Raw genomic sequence first — 24,916 nt, 5'->3', positions numbered from 1 at the left:
CAATGTTCACAATAGAAAAATCCGTTATGTCACACCCAGATTACATATATTTATTTCAAGAACAGCTCTTTCCTGTGTTCATGGCTTCTCACGTCAAATTTACAGATTACAATAGAAACATTCTTGCTGCTTTGAATTTCCTGTTAAATATTCTAGACAGGACGCTTCTCAGCCCGAATACAATGAAAAGGAAAAAACACTTAAACCAGACCGCATTTAGACCTTTTTTTGAAAGCAGACTGTAGGTTATTTCCAGATACAATTGTGCAACTTTAATATGCACGTTTAAACAGCATTTTACAGTTTTTCTGTCTTTACATAATATTTCACAGTTTGTGGGCAAGTGACAGGTAAGAAGAATAATTAGGTCCTAAATCTAAATTAGGGCTTTGATTCCTTTCAATGGAACTAGAAAATGTTTAGAAAACATAAGATTAAACCCACAAAAAAACATAAAATGCAACAGTGATTGTCCAGAATTGCCATCACAAGGACATGGCAAAGAGTCCAGATGGATGTTAAAACCCAATGGGAACCATTACATATTTCGCTGTACCAGCCCTACATTGAATCAAAAGACTTTGTTCCCACCACCCTTTTACTCTGGTCAAATACATCGCTATGGTATCTGGGGGGCTGACAACATATAAGTGGCCACGCTCTCCTTCATAATTTCCTTGCGCAATCTGTTGGAGTTTGCCTGAATATATATTAAATGCTGTAACTGTTTTTTATTAATATCTAAGTTGCTGAGTGGGTCAACAAAAATCCGCTCTAAGATAACAGAACAAAATGTGGATCTTAAACTAGCTAACCATGTAATCTCAATCCCCTTCTTACATTTAAGGCAATCCTTAATGATATGCCCGGTTAGGCACACTTTGTCATTTTTCCAATTGGCAAGCCATAATAGCGGCGGTTGGGTCTTAATGTAATCCTCAATATATGGATACCTATTTTTCTACGACAAATATAAGTAGAAGACGAAATAGGTGCCATGAGGGCCTCACTACAGAATCCGTTTTCCTCCTGCTGGACTGGGATGCATTTCTGAAAACCCCCCACACCAGCGCCATATATGGCTGAAGGCAAAAACTGTGTTTTGTATATTTGCACTAAAGGAGAGAGAGCTCCCCCATCCCTTGGTTGCGGTAAAGAGAATAAAACGACAATAGGTTTTGTTTGTTTTACCTACTTTGCGCTACCTTGGGAGCCCATGAGCCTGAAGCTGCAAATGATAATCCCAGATAAGAGAAAGTGCTGACCTGTAATAACTTTTTATTATTGCCTGCAGAAATAAAAGATAAGTGATGTTTCTTTGGGCCACAAGCCCTGATAAGATAAAAGATTTTTTTAAATGTGTTTGGAAGTCCAAAGTGTCCATAAAACAAAACCCTGCACCAATCGTTGTAAAGCATTAGGCGTTTGCGCCATTAAAACTGCATCATCTGAGTACAAAAGTGTGGGCAAAGGAGAACCATTGACTAGAAGGAAAAGTCATATTCATTAGAAATTGGCACGATGATAGATGTTGACCAAGATTCTGGTCGTGGGAAGTGAGTCAGACCATTAAAAACATTTGCTAACAAGGGAGCCCAGAACTCAGAGTGCCTAAAAAGATATATTAGGACAAGTCCGTGTGTCTTGCCACCCAAACTTTGAGCGATTGCATCCTCCACTTCCTCTAAGGAGACAACATATCATTACAGTAGCCCCTTACATCTTCCATACTAGGGTTGCCAACACCTGTGTAGATTTTAGAAAAGTGTGCTTCCCAAGTAACACTAGCAATGTCACATGTTAATGCTGTTACCGGTTAGCTCGCTCTCCTTAATGCAGATACCTCGCACCAAAATAGATTGCTGTTTTTTAGTTTTAGAATGTCTTTATTATTTTCAGAAAAAAACATCATATACAACCGGTGGAAGTACCACCTTCTATGATAACAGCAATAATATTCAAACCTCAAAAACTCCCTCCGCCCCTCACCCAACCCTCCCGGACCTGGTTACACCAATAAAATCATGATGGGGAACATGCAAAAGCGAGTCCTGCCGCCCAATTCTCTTGGTAAGGGATATGTGTTATTGCTCTGTCCGGGTCAGACAAACGAAGAAGATACTTGGGACAGGTTAGTTCTCAGAATTGTGTCGACAATAGAGCTAAGAAGGGCTTCCAGATTTTTGGGAATGACCAGCTTTGATCTTTCAATGTAAGACTAATAGGCTCCATCCCCATTATGTACCAAAGCCTCTGCAGCCAGCCCAAGTGTGTTGGGGGAGTTTGGGTACCCCAGTGTACAAGAAGTTTCTGCAGCGCTGGTAATAGAGTGAGGCCTATCTGCCTACCTCTGTGAGATAGCAGGGGGAAGTTAAGAGTGTTAGGAATCCCTAAAAGGATATAAGCCGGGAATAAGGGGAGATCGGTGTCAAGATGAGTATCAATGTCATCCCGGACCTGGGACCAATATGTTGTCAATATAGGGCATTCCCATAGTATATGTGTTAGCGTGCCTGGGGCGCCGCATTGACGTCAACGGTTTGGTGACTCGGATGGAGTGAATTTATGCAGTCTGCTGGGCTTGAGGTACCAGTATGTTGTGATTTTCGTGGCCGTTTCGATCCCCGGGGCATTACAAGCCGTATGTCGAGCGCAATAGTATATCTCATCCCATTCCTTTGTAGTCAAGTCCCTCCCAATCTCCTACTCCCACTGCCATTGACCCGGTTATTTCATTGATGGGAGTTCCAGTGTCAAAAGCTTGTAGAGGTGTGTGATGAGACGTGAGTTTGTCGCGGTGGATAGCAACCATTGATTGTATTGAGTGAGGAGACATTGAGCGCCGGGTCTAATTGTAGGTTGCATCACCCAGTGCCGTATCTGGATGTAGTGCTATCTCTCATTTCGGGTAGGTTAAAATCTTGACGGAAGGAGTCGAAAGGGACGGGACCTTCCTTATCAAATAGGTGTCCCACTGATCTGCACCCAGGTTGAGACCATCAAGAGAATCCGGGATCTGCGAGGGCCGGGGAGAAGTCGGGATTCCCTACTATGGGGATTAGTGGAGGGGAGAAGGACGTAAGTTGTCTACGGGTTGCCACCTTATCCCAGGCCTTTAGTGGGGACCCAGTGATGGATGACAGATATAGGTTAGGAGGGCGCGCTTCCTTTTGGAGGAAAGGGATTCTCCATAAGGGCTGAGCGGCTAATGCCTTTTCCATAAATAACCAATGTTTCCTGGACTCCGCCTGTGACCATTCGACGAAGGCTCTTAACTGCGAAGCCTGAAAGTAGCGCACAAGGTCAGGGACTCCCAATACTCCCTCCATGGGGGGCCTATAGACCAACTCCTTTTTGAGTCTAGGACGCTTATCAGCCCAGATAAAGTGACTTATATCGGTTTGAAGTGTCTTAATGGAATGGAGATGGGGGGGGGGGGGGGCAACAGCAGTGTCTGGAAAAGGTATAAGATTTTGGGGAGGATTGCCATTTTCACCGCCGCTTTCCACCCTAACCAGAAGAGAGTAAGTTGCCGCCAGCGCCGTAGCTCGGCTCGTATCTGTGGGAGTAGTGTGCGATAGTTGAGAATCACCGTCTCAGACATCTAGGGGGCCATCAGTATCCCTAAGTACCGAATGTGAGAAGTAGCCCACTGGAGGGAAAGGCCTGTTGGAGTAAGGTTAGTGTCTGTTGTAGCATTGTTAAATTTAGTGCTTGTGATTTTTGGATATTTATTTTAAACCCTGCCACTCGTCCAAATGCCTCCAGTTTGTTGAGGAAGGCTGGCAGGGATGTAGCTGGGGACTCTAGCGTGGCAAGAACGTCATCCGCATATAAGCTACTAGTATGGGCCTCGCCATCAAATTGGATTCCTTTGATATCTGGGTGGGAGCAAACTCTATGAGACAGAGGCTCCATGTAGAGGGCGAACAACAACAGTGACAACGGACACCCTTGTCTGGTGCCTCTGTTGATTGTGAGTGGGGGGAAGAGTAACCGTTCACCCGGATCGCTGCTGTAGGTCCGTCATATAAACTAGCGATCCACTGCCTGAATCTGTCACCCAAGCCAAAGTGCCCCAGGGTGGCCTCTAAGTAAGGTCACTGGACTCTGTCAAACGCTCTTTCAGCGTCGACAGAGAGAAGGATGCTTTCCTGGCTGTGTCTCTGAGCTTTGTCTATCAGGTGGAGTACTCTTCGTATGTTGTCCCCATATTGATGTTGTGGGATGAACCCTGCCTGGTCTGGAGTGATCAAACCCGGGAGTAAGGATTTGAGACACGCCGCCAAAATGCCAGTAAGGATTTTAAAGTCGACATTCAAAAGGGAGATCAGCCTGTAGGAGGAGCATTGAGTTTTGTCTTTCCCTGGTTAAGGGATTACCTTGATAGAGGCCATTTTCATAGAGGGGGGCTGTTTCTGAAGTACCAAGGGTGTTAAACAGCTGAGTAGGAAGTGGTGCCAAAATGTGGCAAATCTTTTTATAAAAGATGGCGGGAAAGCCGTCTGGCCCCAAAGATTTGGAGAGCTTTAGCTTAGCTATACAGGAGATAACCTCCTCTAGCTTAATTGGGCTGTCCAGCTCGTCCCTCTGTTCGGGGGAGCTAGAGGATGTGTGCCCCTCCTGAAGATACGTTTGAATGTCCTCCGGCCACAGATTCTGTCCCGTATATAGGTGGTTGTAGTACTCCCTAAAAATATTTGCAATGAGCGGGTCTTCTGTCTGGACCTGACCCTCAGAGCCACCACCTCCCGGACTCTCTATTCCTGGCTTTAATGCGCAGCCTTTTAGCAAGAAGGCGCCCCGCCCTATTCCCCCCTGATGTAAAAGTGATGTTTTAGGTGAAGTGACGAGTATTAAGCCCTATCTATATCCAGATCTGCTAATTGAGTTCTACCTGACTCCAGCTGTCTTCATACCCTAGTGGCCCCGTGCATTTATGGATGTGTTCAAGTTCTGCCACCTGACAGGAGAGGTCCTCTCTTTTTTCCCTACGCTCTTTGTTTTCTGCCGACGATGAGGCTATCCGTTCTCCCCTCACCACCGCCTTTAGCGCATCCCAGCCATGGAAACCGCGGTATTTAGATTGTCAATATTAGTCAGGTATTCAGTGATCATTTTAGTCAGTCGCTCAACATTAGCCGGGCAGTGTAGGAGGCTGCCTCGCAGGCTCCATATTCTCGGACCTAGTCTATGGCTAGGGAGATCAATAGTGATGGTCACTTCTGAATGGACAATGATCTGGGCTCTATGGCAACGTCTTTTACCTTTGTTACTAAGTCTCTAGAACCCAAGAAGTAATCCAACCTGGCGTAGGTTTTCTTTGCAAAGGAATAGAATGTCTAGTCTCAAGTCTGCCCATGCGTATTCCTCCAGATTTCTATGAGTCCTCTGCTAGTGAGCCAGTTGCTACCCCTTTCGGAAAGCACCCCCCTCTGCCCATGTCGCTGAGCTGATCTGTCCAAGATGTTGTCAAAGACAAGGTTTAAGTCTCCCCCCAGCAGCATCAGTCAGCCTGGTGCTCCTAGAGTCTCTGTAACCGCTTGTTTAAGAAGTCCTCTTGTCTCTCATTGGGCGAGTATATGGAAGCTATTGTGATTAGGTCTTCGCCGATTCGTAGGGAGTATGCCAATAGTCTGCCCTTTATTTCAGCTTCTTTAGCAATAACCTTGCCATTAAAATGTCAGGAGATTAAAATGGCCACTCCTGCTGTTTTATTCGCTTGGGAAGAGAAATATTGATGTGGAAAGTGTTTAGAGTGGAGCCTCTGTGGAGCCTCTGTTCGTCTCTGGGAAGGAGATGGGTCTCCTGTAATAGGCATATCTCCGCCCTTGATTTTTCCAAGTAAGATAGTATGAAGCTTCGCTTCGGGGGGGGGGGGGGGTTAAGGCCTTTGACATTTAATGTGAGTATATTTACTTTGTGCGACATCGTGTTGGAGTCGAGCGGGCTATGTGGAGGTTACATATTTAGAACGGACGAACCAAACATGTTGCCGTAGTATGTTTGACTCTATTAGAAAGTATTGGGGTAGGTGATGCGCATATACCATTATCAGGTCCGGCCCCCAAAAATACGAAGAAAAAAATGACCCAAAAACCTAGTGGAGAAGAATGGAGCCCCCAGGGTCCTCACCGCTATGGCACGCAGGATCGGAAGTGTCCCCCTCCAAAGTCAATACTCGATGTGCCTCTTCCATGGATCTAATTTGATGAAGCCTTCCAGCATGATGAAAAATGATGCGGAATGGGTGACCCCAGGAGTAGCGCATCCCGCTGCTCGGAGATGTGCGGTTATAGGACGAAAGTCTTTCCGCTTTTGGAGGATTGATGCTGCGAGGTCTTGATAATGAACTAAGTGGCCCCCGTGGTACAGCACTGGTGTTTTGTCTGAGGCTTTCTGGAGGATTCTCTCTTTCAGTGAAAAGTCGTGGATACATGTGTGAGTATGCTTGGTGGTGGAGCCTTGACAGAGCATGCAGGTCCTATTCTATGGGTTCTGTCCAGTTGAATTGTCACCTCAGGGCCCTCCTCCAGAATTGAATAGACCCTGCAGTTTTGATGTGATATCAGATCCCTCTGATCCGGATGTAGCGCCCCAGATTTGTATGTTGTTCCGGCGGGATCTGTTCTCTAAGTCCTCTGTGTGAGCCTGGAGGTCCAGGTTTTGATCTTTAAGGTCGCAGGATCTCTTGCTGAAGTTGTTCAATTCATTCGTCCCTGCTTCCTTCATGGTCCTCGAACGTGGATACCCTTTCGCCCAGCCCGTTTAGGTGTCGTCTGGTTTCTTTTAATTCTTGCGCAACTTCTTTCTTGAAGGATAATAAGTCTAAAAAAATTACAACTCAGCACAAATGGAGGGGGTTTGGGTGTACCCGACCTCAGAGCGTACTATTACGCATGTCAACTACAATGGTTGTCCTTCTGGACTACTGGATGTAATTTACGAGAGATAGCATTCACGGAACAGGATATAGACCGAGAAGCCTTACATGCCCTGTTACTGCCCTGAAGCAAAACCCCACAACATCTCCCTCCTTTGCTACGCACAGCATTACAGTTCTGGAAAGCGGCATTACAATCTACAAGCACGCCTCCTGCTTATGCCGGTAATATCCCATTACTGGGAATATCACTGTTGGGTGGACAAATACCAAAGCGTAGGATAACACCTTGGTTAGACGAAGGGATCAGCACGGTGGCTGACTTATTCAATGACGGGATACTATTGGATCATGATCATTTTGTTAGACAGACGGGAGCACCTGCCCACTTGTATTTATTACATGCTGCATTGACACAATACATCAGAGCCCAATGGGCCCCACAGGGGCAGGAACCCCCTACACATGAACTAGTCAAAACACTTTACTACATGGGCAGAGGTGGACATCTTATCAAGTGGTTATATGTGGGGATACGTTCCCACACAAAGGTTGATCTAACCGCACTGCGTAATGCCTGGGCAGAGGACATAGGGAGGGCTCTAGAAGATAAGGAATGGGCGAAAATCGTAGAACATCCCAAAAAGATATCAAGAAATGCGAAATTTAAATTTATACAAACCATGATCCTCCATAGAGCTTATCTTACCCCCACAAATTAGACAAAATGTTTCCACAGACACAGCATCACTGCCCCAGGTGCAATACAGAAGGTGCTGACCTCACACACATGCTATGGTCCTGCCCACGCATACGAGGGTTCTGTGACTCTGTCAGGCGTCTTACAAAAGCGATCACACTCTGGGAGATACATAATACTATAGAGGAATTTATTCTAGGCTTGCATAAAGACACGGCCAAACACAAAGCACAAAATCGATTTGTAAATCTGGCGCCTATCTTAGCAACACGGGCCATCACTATGCGATGGAAGTCAAAGACACCACCCACTGAACACATATGGCACAGCGAATTAACCCGCTGGGGCAGAGAGTGGAGGAGGTGAGAGGCCTGCGAAAAATTCCAATAGCACTAGAATGGGATGTTATGCTGGAAACCTGTAAAGTATTGGACATACATCTTAATAGTGCCGTTAGTAATACACAATAGGGCCCATAGGACAGAGACCCTAACCCGAACAGACTGGAACAAGATGTACGATTATTGCAAGATGTATTGTAATGAGCCACAACCGGGTCAGTACAAATAAGCCGACATCATAAATGTATATAGGACTAGTGGGAGGGGGGAGGGCGTGTTTAAGAAAGAGGTTAATTTACTAATTGTTAGTGATATGTAAAGATGTAGTTTACGTACATACGACAGACAATGATAAATGGTACAGCAAAAGTTCATAGCACTTGCTAGAGTATTGGACTGTTGGGCATGTGATGAAGTGGCTGTTACATAATATATTTCATTTCTGCTTTTGTACAAAAGAAGGCTACCAAAGCCCTTTTCATACTCTCTTCTCATAACTGTAATTTGTCATGTATCTATGATATTGTAATGTATCGATGATTTATCGAAATACGAAAAACGTAATAAAATTTGTTGAAAAAACCAAACTTCTTTCTTGAAGGATGGAAGGTCCTCTCGCAGGGAGGACAAGAGCGATTCCAGATAAGGACGAGTGATTGGTTCTTCCGCGGGCCCTGATGTCCCCTCAGTCTCTCTCAGGGGTGCGTCCCCCCCAGAGGTCCCCACGGTTTTCAGCTGCATGTCTTTTAAATTACAGTCTTTTTTCGCTCTTGCTGTCATCATTCTAAGAGCCAGCAGAGACCCCCAATGGCCTTCGCTCCGGGGCCAAGGGAAATTGCAGTTTCCAAACTAGTAGGTACTGTGTGGAGGCCAGTGCCTCCTGCCGCAACTTCAGGTCCCAAGCAGGGTTGCTACTGACAAGGGGCCGAGAGAGTCTTACCACCGCCACTGGGGGAGGGCCGCCACCAGCGATCAACTTGTAGCCGCAGGGCCTGGTTCTTCTTAAGGAGGGATTTGCAAAAGTTATTGCACCTTGCAGGTGAGAGGCGCTTAAGGATTGTGCTGTTCGGCTCCTATGGTAAGGCTCTTGGGCTGATGTTTCTCTGTACCACAAGCAGCCCCCACCGTGTTGCTCCTGGTAGCGAGACCCTTTTCTTTGCTTCCTCCTTTATATGGCCCTTCTACAGTCCACCCCATGCTGGGTCCCATTGGGGCTCACTCTTTGAGCTTTTCAGGGCTGATCTGGGTATGGGTTAAGGTTGCCATATCACCCTCAGGCTGCAGTGCTCAGGTTGGAGGGTGCCAGGGGAACCCTTCGCCTATTCCTGCCATTTGCACAGACTGGGACTTTTTGCTACCCGGGCCCCGATCTTCTTCCTGGGGTTCTCACCTTTTGGCCAGACCGTTAGGTCCTCGTCTGTGCTGGGACGCACTCCAGGCCCAGGGAGAGTTGTCAAGGTGGTTCCCGCCAGGAAAACAGCAGTGGCAGCCCCACGCCCTCCTCTGATACTACTGCTCAAGGTCTCCTTGCACCAGCAGGAGGGCAAGTCTGACTCTAATCTGAGCCCCCTACTACCAGCTAAAATGTCAGGATGTTGCCACAAGGGGTTACCCCCAGGCTTCTTTTCCGCGCTCTGCTGTGGACCACATCTCACTGCCGTTGCTCTTTCGTGGAGGCCCTCCTGCCTTGCAGCTCAGAAGCCTCGCCATCCTGTTGGGAGGGATCCCGTTTGCGCCCAATTTGAAGGCTGCCCTGTTACTCTCGTCTGATGTTTAGCCACTGCCTGCACCGCCATTTACCCCTTGCTGCTGCCGCCTTTCATCTGGGTATGCTCCAGGTTTGAGCGTGCAAGGGGTCCAGGGAAAGCCGCAGATGTGCTCCGTAGCGGTCAGGCTGTAGCCGCGGCCCTGCGCTCCTTGCCGGAGTCATCATTCAGCATCACTGCGGCACGAGGCTCCTTGAATCTGGGGGGGCGCTACCAGGCAGATAGGCCTTCCCCCGTCGCTGGCTGTGCTGAGTTACACCGGCACCCTTGCAGTCCCTCGGCTCTCTCTCTCACTGGAGCCGCAGGTCTAGGTCGTCAATGTGTCATCAACGCCCTCGATTGTAGGCCCTCCGGGGGTCGCTGCCTTCAGGGGGACGCCACTCGACCCGGAGGAAGCCACGGGGGCGCAGATAATCTCCGCCGCTTCCACGCTCCAGCCCGCTCTCCCCAGATGCTCAATTGCTGTTTCTGACCTTGTCAGGCAGCCAGACCCTGCAGCGAGGAGCGGAGACACTAAGGCACGTCTCTCCCGTCCGCCATCTTGGCCACTCCCCCCTAGATTGCGTTTTTTTTTTAGGCGCATATAGTGCATGCGAGTCCCACTGATTTTGCAACATTGCCCATTTCCTACTTGCAGTGGCCTTTACGGCATGCAGCCACTGCTTTGGGATCCCTCGGGATAGATGTAAATGCCTTTCTTAAATTGTGATTAGCCATTGAACATTTCTGATCAAACCATCTAGGTTTAAAGCATTTAACTTGTGGGGTATAAAGCAACTTGCTCTTAATATTTAGGCACAAGTGAGTGAAAACCCAAATCACGCCATGATTCGCACCGTCATTATCCAAGCAAACTTCAACAAGGCCATATTTTCGCAAACTATAGTGTAGAAGAGTTGGGCTTGGTCGATAGCTCTCCATTTCAGTCTGAGGCTACAAGCACAGCCGGACTGACCGTAGTGGGCATCGAGCGTTTTCCCAGAGGGCTGGAAGGGTGTGGGCCGGTTTTGGACCGGTGGGGGCCAGTTTTGGAACAGGGGGCCGGTTTTGCAGCAATGCTGCAATATCAGCCCATACCAAAAGCAGCAGCAGTGTTTCCCATGAACACCCTGCCCCCCAACTCCCCCGGGGCCAGGCAGACTTAATTACCAGGGCTGGTTTGCGTTCCCAGTCCAGCCCTGGCCATCAGTGTTTATATGTAAGCTGGATGCCCCACACTTAAGGCATACTTATAAGGTAGAGGAAGTAAAATCTCAAGAGGGTTATGGTCCCCTAAAGTAGAGGCCAGCACTCTCCCCAGTAACACAAGATCAACCAAATTAGATGTTACAAAGGAATAATCTTTCGTGGCAGGGTGCCCTCTACCCCTATATGTAGGTATCGCTTGTTAGCTGGAGCCAGCAACATCCATTACATTTAAAAAAGTCACCAAATCCAAAAGATTCTTTAGCTCTGCTCCTCGAGCATCGATACCAGAAATATCTCTATTATGGCTTTACTCTTTCACTGTGCTACAAAGAACTGTATGGATATTATCTATACCCAATTTAGCGTTAAAGTCTCCTACCAGGCAAAATGCAGGTGATAGACCATTGACTGCCACAACATTTTGTATTTCCATCATATGCTCAAAAACCTGTGTAAATATTGTGTTGGGGTATTACAGAAATCATTATTATAAACGTTAATGAAATATAAAAACAATTGCTTCTTGAATTTTAGCACTTAAAAGCTATTATTATTAATGGGATGGACTTAACATGCACCCCCAAAGCTAATTACAGCCAAATGGCCAATCCCCTAGCAGCCCCCCCAGAGAAAGACTATTGCTGGAACAAAATAACAGTCAAAGCCATCAACTGACATGTCTTCCACTAGCCATGTTTCCTGAAACAAAAGCACTTCAAATTATTTTATAAGCATTAACCAATCGGTTAGCAGTAATTTTGATGCAAGACGAGCCACATTCCGACTTAACCACGTACGTCACCCTCTAGATCATGAACAGCATCCACTCCGGAGCACCCTCAGACCCCTGCCAGCACAACATCTTCAACAAAGCCGGCACTATCATTGCTTCTGAACTCTGCCGCAACATCAACTGTTCAATCAACTCTGCCACTTTCCCGGAAGACTGGAAACATGCAAAGATCAACCCCTTGCTGAAGAAACCATCTGCCAACCCGAAGGACATCAAGAACTTCAGGCACATCTCTCTTTCTCAGCCAAGGTCATCGACAAGGCTGTCAATGCCCAACTCTCCTAGTTCATCAAAGCGAACCACATCCTGGACTTCTCCCAATCCAGCTTCCAAAGCCACCACAGCACCAAGACCGCCCTCCGCGCTGCTACAGACGACGTCTGCATCCTCCTTGACCAAGGCAAAACTACAGCACTCATCCTTCTGGACCTCTAGGCGGCATTCAATACCGTCTTCCACCGCACCCTATGCATAAGACACCACGGCTCCGGCATACGCGACAAAGCCCTGGAATGGATCCGCTCCTTCCTCACTGGCCAAACACACAGTCAGACTACTACTGTTCCACTCTGAACTCCCAGAGATCAACTGTGGAGTGCCTCAGGGTTTCTTTCTGAGCCCCACTTACCATGGAGCCCTACTCACCATGGAACCATAGACTCAACATCGTCTCCTATGCCGACGACACCCAGCTGTTTCTCTCTCACTAGCCAATGAACCCACAGTTGTCAAGAACAACTTCCATGACGGGATGAAGGCTGTCGCCACCTGGATAAAGAACATCTGCCTCAACTCAACTCAGAGAAGACTGAAGTCCTTATCATGGGTTCCACCCCCTCCACCTGGGAAAACTCCTGGTGGCCAGGAGCACCTGGAACCCCTCCCTAGACCCACATACCACGCACGAAACCTTAGAATCATCCTGGACTCCTCGCTCACCATGAGCCACTAAATCAACACGGTCTCCGCTCAACTGGCCATGGCTACCATTCCACGTATCCGCAAGACCACGGTCGGTGGATCCTTCGCCTACCTCGCAGCAAAGACCTGCAACACCCACCATCTCCAATCACCGTCACTGCCTCAATTCAGACAGCAGTCAACCCCCCCTTCACCTCCCAGCACCTTGAGACCCTTACTGGTGAGTAGTTGCACTCTACAAGCCATCTGATTGAAGACATGGAGGATTGGACACCTATCATCCTCATTAGACTCAATAATATGAATAGAAGAAGAAGGGGGGACAGAAAGGGTAACCTCACGTGGTATGATATTTAAAATGGCTATTTTTGGATTAAGGTCGATCACGAGCCCCAGGATCTGGTGTAATATGTTGGTTATGGCCTCTCAGAAGGGATGGATAATTCCACCCTTACACGTTGTGTGCCGAAATTCACCCTCCTCAATTTGACTTCTCAAGCATGTCGCATTAGGGTTACGGTGCATCCGCTACACGCGTTACGGAATTGGAGTATTTGATTTAGCTATTTAAATTGTAAATCAGGAGGATATCACAGCCTCTCTGCGTGCCACCATAGCAAAAGTCCTCTCATAATTTTCCTATAGACTCACATCCACCTCAGACACCGGTTTCCATTCATCAAAAGCATCTGGGCTCTTTAGGGTGAGAGGTTAGTAGACTGCTGATGTTCGTCCCTTTAATGGCTTTTGAATCATACTCAATCAATCAAAAAAGCTTTATTCGACTGTTATGAATTTACAATCATAAAAGCACAGAAGAAAATATATATCGCTTTACAATCAAAAGAGAATTAAGGAACAGCAACGGTTTTGTAAAACAAACGCGTACATAAGTAAAACACATGAAGAAAGGCTTTTAAAAACGATTAGAAAGAAATGAAAATTCATCTGTAATAGTTAGACTTTTCCTTACACGGAGTACACTCTTTAAAAACATAGCAAGCCTCCATACTACATGTTCATTATCCATCAGCTGAAGTTTTAAATAAGCAGGGCGACATTGCCTTAACCCCTGGGTTTTTAAGAGTGGAATTAGCCACACTTTCCGTGGCTCTGAATAAAATTTGCAGAAAAGGACAGAATGAATGGTAGACTGAAATGATTGGTTGTCACAAGGACACAAAGGAAGCTGCCTTGACCAATCGTTCATTTTAGGTTAAGTCACCAGTCTATGAAACATATTCAGCCTAAATCTGGGCAATAATATTCTATTATAAGTTAAAGGGACAAATGACAAGTATGGCTCCATGCCGAATGTAGTTAATATAGATTGATGTTGGTTAACAGTGGGCTTCAATTGTTCACCAGACAGTCTGACCCCTTCCAGCATGTGAAGGCCCTCCTTTTTAGGTCTCGCCTTGCGTAGGCTGCGCGCATGCGCAGTCTCGCTGGCGAGATTTAATGAAATGGGGATTTTTTAGTAAAGGGCGTTAAGCCCCGCCCCTCTTTTCCATTGGCTGGCGTCACCGTTTATGCTAAACGGTGGCCAGCCATTGGGAAAGAGCTCTGTGTGACGTACTCTTTTCTCGCTTTCTGCCGTCCACCTTGGACTGACTGCCCTGACTTACTGCTGGCGTAAAAGGTTTCTTATCTTTATGGGGCCAAACACATGACCCCATAAAGATAAGAAACCTTTTAGCAGGTGAGGCCTGGGACCGCAGAAAAAGGGGAAAAAAAACGTCATGGCGAGCGCTTGGTAAAAGAATAGTCGGAAACTTCTTAATTTGAGGTTTTCGTACGGTATAACAGGTTAACTCCCAAAATAATCTGCGCTAACTCCCAAAAATTTGAAAATCACCAAGCCAATTACACAAACCGGTTTCCTTTCAGGAATGATGTCACAGGTTCGCTTTATACAGTTAGTCCGTTCGCATACAATATTTCCATTTAAAATTGCTGAATAATTCACGTGAGGCTGTGACGTCATGTCTTCAGCGAGCCGTTATTGCAGTCTCCTTTGCTGCCCAAAGGGCGGTAGCTGGGAAAGGATGTCTTCGGGAATCGTGCGCAAGGAGGTGGGGAATGTGGGCGTAAAAGGAAATGACCGTCTAGAGGGAGGAGGGGAGTTGCACTTTCTGGGTGTGACGTGGTCCATTAAACAAGTTGCTCAGAAACGTACAAGCGCTGTGATTTCTTTGGGCCATGTCCGCGCTATTTATAATTGCAAAAATAAACTAATGAGGACTTGTACGGTGAGCATGTGTACTAAAGTAACAAGCATTGGCATAGCCAATAGGTCTCGCCTTTGGGACCTTATAAGTGTTTAGCCATGCAACAGTTGATGTTGCAAGGATATTGTGCTGGATAACGAAATACTTATAAGGTCCCAAAGGTGAGACCTATTGGCTATGCCAATGCTTGTTTAATGCTTCCCTTGAAATCATCTGTAAGGAACTCGGGTCGTAAAAATATTTTGGATGCCCTAAATCATTCACAAAATCACAAACAAATCTAATCCATGGTATCTTTAAGGCTCCGTCTAATTTAAGACAGTCATCTAAAATATCCCTGTTTAACTGTGTCTGCTCCTTAGACCAGATACTATGCCACAACAGTATTGGTTCTATTTTAATTAAGTCAGAAATAAAAGACAGACCCAATTTTTCATGGCAAACAAAAGATGAGGTACTAGGGGGAACAGATAAGATAAATCTTAAAAAATAATTCTCAACTTGTTGCAGCTGCGTGGTATTTGCTAGGCCCCACACCCCAGCTCCGTACATTGCTTTTGTAATGCACTTTGCTTTGTAAATTTGTATCAACTCCCCAGGAGGTTTCTGACCCAATTTCTTAGAAAAGGTTACCAGGGCATTGGATGACCGGATAAACATCAATTTTTTTGCAGTTATTATTTGAACCCATGATTCGTTTTGATTGAACAATACACCCAAATATGAAAAGTTCTTAGTTGTAATTAGCTTCTGTCCCTCTATGAAAATATCTTTCGCTCTCATGGTCCCTTGGCCACATCTCATTACGTATGTCTTAGAAATATTAATGCTGAGGCCTAAATCCTTCATAGAAACAGAATATCCATTAAGGACCCTTTGGAGAGCAATTTGGGTTCTTGCCAACAAAACTGCGTTATCCGCATAGAGGAGTGCCGGGATGGGTCGGCCTGCAACTTATGGAAGGTCATGTGTAGTTCTTACTAATGCTTCCCCTAACCCATTAGTATACAAATTAAAAAGAAAGGGGGCCAGCACACAACCCTGTCTCAACCCCCTTCTAACAGTAAAGGTAGCCGTACGTTCCCCCCTCGTCCAAAGCGCACACTAGCTGACGCTCTGCTATAAAGGTTCCTTAGAAAAGCAATAATTTTGGGCTCTACTCTCAGATCCTCGAGGACCTCCCACAGTCTTGCGTGCTTCACAGAATCAAAGGCCGCAGTTAAGTCTACGAAAACCATATACAATCTGCCCTTTTTTGCCTTGGTTTACTTTCCTATGAGCAGGGCCAGGTTTAGACAATGCTCTGTTGTTCCGAGCCCCTTGCGAAAGCCATATTGTAAGTCTGAGAAAATATGGTTTTCTTCTGCCCAATCCTGCAGGCGCTCTAAAATCACGTGGCCCACCACTTTCACCTTTGGAATCTAATAAGGAGATTGGTCTATAGCAACCCGGGTTATGGCGGTCCCCTTTTTTGAAAACGGGAACTATTATTGACACTCCCCGAGTCTCTGGTAATTGAGTTTGGCAGCTGGCATTAATGACCTGCGTTATAATAGGCCCCCATAATGGAATATTCGATTAAAACAAGTCTACAGGGATACCGTCAGGACCAGGTGCTTTTCCAATGTTACTCAAATGTAGAGCTCTATTCACTTAATCTAAAGTGAAATATAAGTCATCATTAGGATAATTGCTTTCTAAATAATCGTCAGATGCAGTACAGGAAATATCAATGCCATTATATACCTGTGAGAAATACCCAATCCATTCCTCCTCCGAGATAGCAATTGTTATTGATGGGCCATCCTGAGTGGTTAGGAATGGTGTCTTCATGGCCCTCCAGAAAGAGGGTTAAGGTCGATCAGGAGCCCCAGGATCCGGTGTAATATGTTGGTTATGGCCTCTCAGAAGGGACGGATAATTCTACCCTTACACGTTGTGTGCCGAAATTCACCCTCCTCAGTTTGACTTCTCAAGCATGTCGCATTAGGGTTACGGTGCATCCGCTATACGCGTTACGGAATTGGAGTATTTGATTTAGCTATTTAAATTGTATATCAGGAGGATATCACAACCTCTCTACGTGCCACCATAGCAAAAGTCCTCTCCTCATTTTCCTGTAGACTCAAATCCACCTCAGACACCGGTTTCCATTTATCAAAAGCATCTGGGCTGTTTAGGGTGAGAGGTTAGTAGACTGCTGATGTTCTTTCCTTTAATGGCTTTTGAATCATAATCAGTTCGGCTTCAAGTAGGGTGGAGCCTGTATTTTTTTTTCAATGTTGGTGAGATGTGGTGTCATGGCATGACTCAATTGCAGTAATAAAAGAACTGGAAGTTTTCAAGACCAAACTAGTCATGTAATTTATCCAAGGATTATATTGTGTTTGTTCTTATTATGCTATAAAGTCTAGATGCCCAAGTGGTACCACTCTTTTAAGCAATTTAATGCAACTATTTGAGGTAACTGGTTCCCCAGCCAGAGCAGGGTTTCACCAGTAATTTTTTGGTCCATAGAATCTACATGAATGAGATCCAGGAGTCAAACACTATTTTAGTGACAGAAGGGAGTTTTCCCCCATAGAGGTAATGCAGGAGGTGACTGTTGCCCAGAGCCCATAATTCTGTTCTATATGCCAAATACATGCTGGGCAATATATCCAATAATTGATTGTAAACAGATTTTCTGGTTGGTAATAGAATAAGGGGTTGACCATGCCAAGACCACCCTCGTAGGTGGATTTAAAGCATTTAGCCAAAGCAGCTCTAGGAGGTTCACCCTGCCATATAAAGGATCTCATTGATAAGAAAGCATTGGAAGGACATCTTGTAACACAAGATAAGTGGTAGTAATGCACAGACACATAGCTTTGTTAGGAGAGGGTTGAGTTCAAGTAAGATAGATACATGAATGACACCACCAGGAGCAGAGCGAGACCAGAAGAGTGGGCCAGTGGTGTTGGTCTTTTCGTATAGTTTCTAGTACAGGCTGTATATTTTCAACTCTGGCTATCATTGCAGTTTAACTGCTTGTATGCATCGATACTTAAAGTAAAGGGCATTGGTCAGTATTTCATTTTCTTGTGCCCAAGTTGAGTCATCAGTAGCTGGACCGCGAGGTATCATTCTGGTTCACATTTAATCCAGACTGGTATTCTCAAATGATTTAAAGTTTCGTCCTGATGTGCTTGGGTTACTCAAGTAAATTTAGACATCATCAACATACAACAACACTTTTTCTTACAACCCGTCAGACTATCTGATTCTTATGATTTGTTGGATCTGTCTTAGTTTTTTCAATAAAGCTTTAAAAGCTAGGGTGTTAAACAGTGGTGACATTGGTCAACCCTTCCTCATTCCCCGACAAATACTCCATTATATACCAAGTGAGTATATCTGCTGGAATTAGGGCCAAGTCTCACATGTGTCAATAGTAAAAACTAACTAGTCCCAGGAGAGGAAAGCCTTTTCTTCAAGGTTCTTTTTATTAAGCATTTTAACCAAATACAGGATGGCTGCATTTCACATTGCCAAAGAAATAGCACCTGATAGGAGGTCAATCTAACGAAATTACAGTTTCTAGCAATGAGGGGATTGGCCCAACCTCTTCTTTACATGCTCGCTCATCCTGACTTTACAAGAGAAATGTATCAAACAGTCCCAATAACATTATGTCCCCCACCCAGCCCACACCTCCCTCCCCAAATAAAAGAACATATAGAGGACAAATAGTAGAAATTGCGAGTATTGGTCTCTAGGTCTAATATATGTGACCATCGTCATTCTGTGCATTACCGGTGATTGGCTGGCCTTGCCGGGTGCTCCCACGACTCTCAACTAAAACAGAAACAAGAGCATATCACGTAGTGAAGGTGGACAGACCGCTAAGGGGAGACCCTTTGTCAGATAGGCGACAAGCAGGCACCATTTATAATCAAAGTTTTTATACTCATCCCTAAAGATATTCGCCATCCTTTCCATGGTCAGAATCTTCCAGAGGCGAGAATGCCACTGTGAAAGTGCCAGCGCTTTCTTTTTTTTCAGGCCGCTGCTAATGCTATCTTGGCTGCACCCAAGCAAGCCCCCATAATGGCCCTATCCGCTTTGGCTTGGTACTCTAGCTCTGGACCTCTTAAAACTAGCGAGGCACCCTCCATGATTGTTGGAGTAGGGTATGCAAGCATATCCTTTATATGCAATAGGATTTCCACCCAAAAGGGACGTATTATGGGGCAATCCCACAAAATATGACAGAAATCCCCTAAGAGACTGCATCCCCTCCAGCACAAAGCTGATGTCTCTGGGAAGATCTTTTTAGTTTATTAGGATATAGGTACCAAACAAAGAGAATCTTTTATGGTGCTTCCCTTAGATCTAATGAATGGTTATCTTTGGCCATGTCCCTCCACAGTTGCTTCCACTCTACCTCTGAGATCTCTCTCCCTGCCCACTGGTCCCATGTCTGCATGTATCGTGGTCTCGGTGCGTGTGTGGTAGTGAGAAGAAGATTGTATAGAAAGGAAATCAATCCCCTCATTGAGCCCACCCTCTGTACGAATTTCTCTATTGGTATCTTCTCTCGTGTTGCAGCCTCCCGGACCTGTGGTTGTAGTGCCAAATGTTTAAGTTGAAGGTAATGAAAGTGTTCACTTGGCGGAATGTTAAAATTTGCCTAGCAACTGTCAAACGTTAGGATATCATAATTATGTAATAGGTTGGAGAGCATAAGGAACCCTCCTTCCCTCCAGACATCAAATGGTCCCTCGTGGAGCGCTGGGGGGAATTCTGGGTTAAAATGGTAGGGCAAGGGAAATGTAGGGCAAGGGAAATGAGGACCACTCCCGTTCCCTGGGCACTTCATCCCAGACCTTGAGTGTGGTGCTTGTGGGGGTACTAAGGTATACGTTTGGTGGTCTATCTTCCTTAGGCTTCCATATCACATTCCAGATCGTTCTACCCATTATTGCCCTGTCCATGTGTAACCAATGCTTTTCGGATTCTCTCCTGGACCATTCTGTCAGACTTCTTGACTAAGCGGCTTTAAAATATAGCTCAAAGTCTGGAAGCGCCACCCCTCCCTCGTTTCTCAGACGTCGTAGTGTTTGAAAGGTAAGCCGCGCGCTGCCGTTTTGCCATATAAAACGTATAATGAGAGTCCGTAATCTGGGCAGGAACCTCCGCTCTAAGTATATTGGTAAGACCTGGAACAGATATAACAGATTGTGTAGGACAGTCATTTTTATAGCATGGATGCGTCCCAACCATAATATAAAGAGAGGCTTCCAATGTTTGAGATCCTGTTGGATTTGAAGCAAAAGTGGGGGATAGTTAGCTTTAAATAAGCCTTCCAGTCTGGGAGTTAAATGTACACCCAGGTAATTTAATGAATGCTTCACCCATTGCAACGAGGTGAGCTCCCTCAGCCTAGCGATTTCGCCCTCCGGGAGTGTGAGGTTCAGGATGAATGACTTTGTCAAGTTTATTTTAAAGCCCGACACCGCCTCAAAGTCCAACAGTTCCCCCTGTAGTGCTTGTAGTGGTTGTGCAGGCGAGGTGAGGGATAACAACACATCGTCAGCAAAAAGTGACAGCTTATGTTCCTCGCCCCCAAAGGGAATACCTCAGATATCTGCTGCCACCCGTACTCGAAGCGCCAAAGGTTCTATGCCCAGAGCAAAACCCAGAGGTGAGAGCGGGCAGCCCTCTCTTGTCCCCGTCTCTACAGAGAAGAGGGCCGAGCTAATCCCGTTGACCTGGACTAAGGAGCGCGGAGGCGCGTGATAAGCCCTGACCATATCTATGAATGGCTTGCCGAACCCAAAGTTTTCGAGCGTGAGAAAGAGAAATGCCCAATCCACCCTGTCAAATGCCTTCTCAGCATCCAGACCCACCACACCCGCGGGTATCATAAATTTGGATGCTTTCTTGATCAACTGAAGGGTCCTACAGATGTTGTTGAGTCTGTCTGCCCTTTATGAAGCCGGATTGATCAGGGTGGATAAAGCTTGGTAACAGGTCCTCTAGCCTCGCCGCCAAAATCGAGGAGTATCATTTAGCGTCCAGGTGCCCTATGGGCCTATACGAGGTGCAATTTTGTGGATTTTTTCCAGGCTTGTGGATGACAGAAATAACGGCTTCCGCCATTGATTGCGAGGCTACCGAGCCCACCGCCATTGCATTAAATACTTTTGTAAGCTGTGAGATGATGTCCGACGCAAATGTTTTGTAAAAGTTGGCCGTCAGGCCCCAAGGATTTATTAGGTTTCAGTGCCACAATCGCCTTTTCCACCTCCTGCTCTGTGATGGGGGCATAAGATTTTCATTCCAGGTCTGGGGGAACCTGTGGAAGCTTAAGCAACTGTAACAAGCGGCGTTGTGCCGCCACATCGAGGTGCTCTCTAGTGTTCAGCTCATTGTAGAAGTTTCCAAAGGCTTTTGCCTTGTACTTGTCGGCGTACATTAGGATTCCCCTGGAGTCCACTATACCCCCATGTACTCTTTCTCTCTCTTTTCCCGTAACTGACATGCAAGATGAGACCCTATCTTGTTGCCCTGTGCATAAGAAACATGGCACATCCGCAAAAGGGTATACTCGGCTCTATTAGCATAGATTGCTTTCACTTTCCCCCTTAAGGCACTCATTTTGAGTAGTAGGGGGCGAGAAGGGTTGTGTTTGTGTTCCTTTTCAGCAACCTCCAGCTCCGCCTCCAAAGCTTCCCTCTCCTTGGCTCTCTGTTTGTTTAGAGCGGAGGTAAGCTCCATACATTTCCCCCTTACGACCGCCTTGAAAGCGTCGCAATTATTCAAGGGAGAAGTATCCTGTGGTTGGTTTATACGAAAGAATTCCGTGATAGCCCCTCGCAGTTGTTGCGGCGTTATAAAGTACATGCATATCTAGTTCACAGGGATGTTCAGATTGCACTACTTCAGGAGACTCGCATACAGGCGCAGGAAGGAGCGGCTCTACAGTGCCGCTGGTGAGGCTAAGTGTTTTATACTAATTATTCTGCATTCGCTAGGGGGGTGCTGATCTGGGTACGGGCGAATGTGCCATTCAAATGCATTCATCAAATTATGGACCCAGAAGGCAGGTAAGTGGTGGTCACCGGGACACTGGATGGCAAAGACATAATGTTAGGAAGCATATATGCTCCTAATACAGAGCAGCCTGCCTTTTTGTCGCAGCTCTCTGGGAAATTGGTGCCCCTTCCCACAGACTTGGTTATGTTTGTGGGGGATTTTAATTGCATTTCTGATACTGTCCTGGATCGCTCTCACCTGCCGCTCTCTCACGCACCCATTCATAAGATAGCCGAAGCTAGCAGCAGTTGGCAGGAACAATGGGGGATGATAGATTCTTGGAGGGCTCAGCATCCCGGGGTCCGGGACTATTCTTTTTTTCTGCCCTGCATGAACTTCATGTTAGTCTGGATGCGATTTTATGTTCACCGGATGTACATGCTGGAGTGCAGAATAGTGAATACCTCACCAGAACATTGTACGATCATAATCCTCTCCCACTGCGAGTGCAGTGGACTCGCACAAGGCCTAAAATACCTACATGGCGCCTATGTCCTGCAGTTTTAGAAGACCAAGTCTTTTGTGCAACAGTGGGTACGACCGAAGCTCGGTATTTCCAAGAAAATGCTGGCACGGCGACGTCTTCCTTAGTGGAGTGGGACGCTATTAAATACATGGCTAGGAACCAGACACCAGGGACAGATGACCTACCGATTGAATTTTCCCTTATGTACACTGAACAGTTAGCCCCTGGATTAGTCACACTATAAAATGCTGCAAACCAATTAGGACAGCTCCCTGCAACGACTCGGGAGGCTGTTATTATTCCACTACTGAAGCCTGGGAAACCGGCTTGGGACAGGTCAGCATATCGCCCGCTTTCCATGCTTAACACGGACTATAAGATCCTGAGCCATATTTTAGCCACCCATCTTCTTCCCTATATGACTGCATTAGTCCATAAGGATCAGTCAGGGTTAATCCCGACAAGAAATACGGCTATTAATGTTCGACGATTACTGCGGATCCTAGAAGCGGACACCTATTCGAAGGACCTGGCCGCTGTCTTTGCAGTGGACATTGAAAAGGCATTTGATAGTCTTGAATGGCCTTACTTGTTTCAGGTGATGAATACATTTGGGCTTGGGGAAAAATTCATAAAATGGACAGCTCTGCTATACAAGCACTCCACGGCGAGGGTTAAGACAGGTGGACTGATCTCAGACGTCTGTAAAATACATCGGGGAACCAGGCAGGATGCCCACTATCCCCCCTCCTATTTGCTCTGGCAGTGGACCCACTGGCAGCTAAGGCTAGGACAGGTTAACACTATTGAGGCCTACAGGTGCATGGTCAGATTCATCATATTGCCCTCTATGCGGACGACCTGTTAATCTTCCTGGTAAATTCGAGTGACGTGCTCCGTGGAGCAAAAGATCTGCTCTATGACCTTTGCAGGGTAACGGGGCTTCGGGTAAATTGGACGAAATCCTGCCTTTTCTTGACAATTAGTGATAAGGATGGCCCACAAGAGACTGCTGGGGTGAAATGGGAGTATAGATGTCTGACATACTTAGGGACACAAATATATCATACGCCGGGGGACCTGCTGGAGGGCAACATAGGTAGAGCAATAAAGAGAATGAAGGGCAGCTTCAACTTTTGGGGGGCACTCCCGCTGTCAGTAGCTGGACGAGTCGCTTTACTTAAGATGGTAACCCTCCCAAAACTGCTGTACTACTTTGGGACCCTACCGGTTTGGATTCCAACGCAACATTTTACCCAACTTAAGACCATGGTCACGGGATTCTTATGGGGTACCGGTAGAAGGAGAGTGGCGCTGACAGATCTAATGCGATCGCGATCGGAGGGAGGCCTAGCAGTGCCCGATTTTGAGGCCTATTACCTAGCAGCTCAATTGCAGTGGCTCACGAAGATGATTGCGGCTAGGCTCCGAGGGATGGGAGCTGTGAGGGATAGTTCTACAGCGCTCCGAGTTCTCTCCCAAACTGTGCTGAAGTTGCCTGTTCGAACCCGAGACCTGCCAGGGGACCTTAAAGTAGTGACGCAGTGTTGGAATAGGAGTCTAAGACGGGTACAGATTGACGTCCTATATGCACCAGACATCGCAGTAGCCTTCTGCGAGGCACTGCCTCATGGGGGTACCTGGAGAGGATTAATGAGTTGGAGAGAGAAGGGTCTGGCCACTGTAGGGAACTTATATGAAGATGGATCTATGCTCCCCTTTAGCGACTTGCAGGACCGTTATGATTTTGCACAGCGGGGACTTTTTACTGCACTCTGCACTCACAGCGGCCCTCCGTAAACATTGGCAGAGAGGCCTCATTGAACAGCTGATATCACTGGGGTGCTAATACATAGTAACGGCAGCAGGAAGTTTTAAAGCGGTCACATGCCTATATAGACGTATGACTCAGGAAATGGTGATGCCCCTAATTGGGCTATGAAGGAAATTCTTTTGTAGATCAGGAGCCAGTAGAGGTCTCTAAGGTGACCGGTGATGTGGCTGCGACGGGGGATATTCAGGAGGAGTCTGGTGGAGGTGTTCTGTAGTTTATTTCGTTTTTTTTTGGTGGTGTCAGCATAGAGTGCGTTGCCATAGTTTAATCTGCTGCTGAAAAGCGCTTGGGTGACCATTTTCCTGTACTCGGTGGGATCCACTTGAAAATCTTCCAAAGCAGGCAAAGCATGTGGAAGCAAGGGGATGAGACGGCATTGATTAAGAGCGAGGAGTCCAGGGTGATGCTGAGGTTCCGTGCGTGGTCCGTTGGTGTGTGTGTGTGGGGGTCCAGAGCGCTGCAGGCCACCAGGAATCGTTCCATGCAGAGGGGTTGGATTCCTGGATGAGGACTTCAGTCTTGTCGAAGTTAAGCTTGAGGCAGTTGTCCTTCATCCAGGTGGCGACTGCCTTTATCACACTGTGGAACTTGCGCATGGCGGTTGTGGGTTTGTCTGTGAGGGAGATAATCAGCTGGGTGTCGGCGTAGGAGGTGATGTTGAGTCCGTGGCTTCTGACAATGGCTGCAACCAGGACCATGTAGATGTTGAAGAG

The sequence above is a fragment of the Triturus cristatus genome, chromosome 9 (genome assembly GCF_964204655.1).
Source record: "Triturus cristatus chromosome 9, aTriCri1.1, whole genome shotgun sequence".
Classification (NCBI taxonomy): Eukaryota; Metazoa; Chordata; class Amphibia; order Caudata; family Salamandridae; genus Triturus; species Triturus cristatus.
This window is presented reverse-complemented; position numbering follows the sequence as displayed.